General features: G+C 35.4%; 1 long non-coding RNA gene across 1 annotated transcript; it reads left to right on the forward strand.

Moving 5' to 3' along the window:
* The first annotated feature begins 1,214 nt into the window (after positions 1–1,214).
* LOC149576101 (uncharacterized) lies at positions 1,215–1,711 on the forward strand. Its single transcript, XR_016354141.1, has 2 exons — positions 1,215–1,431; positions 1,621–1,711. It is a non-coding gene; the product is annotated as an uncharacterized LOC149576101 (long non-coding RNA).
* Positions 1,712–1,924: the final 213 nt, after the last annotated feature.

Genomic DNA, 1,924 nt, shown 5'->3' on the forward strand with positions numbered 1-1,924 from the left:
CGTAGAGAACTACACACTACAACCACAAAATGAGGTGCAAACAAAGTATTATAATTCTCAACAAGTTTCCATATTTGTTCACATAACATTCATGCATTCACCTACAAGTATAGAGGATGACAGGAAGATTTTGAGGGAGTACCATTTTTACATCAGCGATGATCGATCACATTCTACGAAGTTTGTACATGGTTGTTTTCAACTATTTTATGGAGATTTGGCTAACAGGGGCATCACATATCGTCAGCACATTATTTGGTCAGACAATTGTGCATCTCAATTCAAGAATACACGGATGTTCTATTGGTTGAGCAGGATGCACAAGTTGTGTAGAATTCAATACATGTGGAATTTCACAGAGGCTGGTCATGAAAAGGGAGAGCACGATGGTGCAGGCGCATGCATCAAAAGATCTTTAGCTTGTGAAGAACTAAAGTACAAAGATGGAGCAATATTGACAGATGCAAAATCCATCATCCAGCGGTGTAACGCTACAATGGGTCCAGGTAAGGAAGGTGAGTCTACGGTTTGTAGATTTTTTTGGTTGATAGATAATACTAACATTGCACCATATCAGGATTGTTGCACACTAACAGGATCCAGTGAGTTGCACTCTTTTAGAAGCTCTGATGCAGGTTCATGGAGTATCCACACACAAAAAATGGCATGCTATTGTCCATCATGTGCAGAGGAAAATTGGGATGACTGTGAGTCGACTAAATGGGTGGACAAATGGGATATACAGGTTTTGGACCCAATTGACACCTATCGTCTCCCACAAGCACTAGAAATGGTACAGATGGAATCATCTATTGACTTTGACCACTTGTCTAATCTAGTGCAACCTGGTAATATATATATTTATATATCTTTGTAATTTCAATATGTAACTTTATAACTTTTATGCAAGTATTTTCTGAATTAATGACCGCATTTTGTACATTTGTCACTGCAGGCCATGTTTTTGTTGTTATTGCACCTGAAGACAATGAAGAAGGGACAGATTATTATTTGTGTCGTTGTGTTCAAGACAAAAAAAAATTGGATCACTCAATTATAGATGGTGAAGGTTTAGAGTACCATGTCGGTGCGGTGGTTGTAACCGGCACATGGCTTAGACGATATTTTATGAAGAACCCTAACTTGTGGTTATTCGAGGATTGGCAAACAGAGAGGAAGATTCTTCATTATTCAAATCTTGTTGTCGCATCAAATGTCCACTTGATAAAATATGGCGGAAAACCACATAATAAGAATCTTTGGAAAGTTCGCGAGTCAGACCACGAGGCAATACTTGAGACATTAAAATGTCGAGCAGATCCAGTTGGCTCATTAGATTGAATACAGAGAGAGGGAGAGAGAGAAAGAGCAATCAACTGGATCCAAATACATTGTTGCAACCTCTTCCCCAAGACTGTCCACATGACTAAGGTGGACCGTATTGTTATGATGCGTAAGTGATGAGATTTAGTTTAAATCATAGATTTTATGTTTTGATTTGTTTAGAATCTAGATTTTATGTTTTGATGTCTCCAATTTTTTTAAAGCTAGAACAATATTTTTCATATTTTCTTATTGTGACAATATTTTTCTTTCATTGCATGTTCTCTTCGATGATAGGAGGGAGAGAAGAAAAATAAGTAGATTTCCAAACAGCCAGCCACCCTTCTTCATGTAATTTATTCATTTAAGGTAAAAGTCCCATTTCCTTTGTTTGGCTTTGGTATTTGGTTATTTAAAGTCATTATTCTAGTTGGACCTTCGTATGTTTGAATTTGTGATTGTTTAGTGTCTATTTGTTATGATTATACTGAATTATTAATTCTATGATGTTTCTATTATTTAATTATTTAAAATTAATTAAAACTTTTTGTATAAAATTATTATTTTTTATTTCTATCTATTTGTTATGATTATTTCTATT

Source organism: Cupressus sempervirens, chromosome 1 (assembly GCF_028749045.1).
Source record: "Cupressus sempervirens isolate cs-2001-9-10 chromosome 1, ASM2874904v1, whole genome shotgun sequence".
NCBI classification, from domain to species: domain Eukaryota; kingdom Viridiplantae; phylum Streptophyta; class Pinopsida; order Cupressales; family Cupressaceae; genus Cupressus; species Cupressus sempervirens.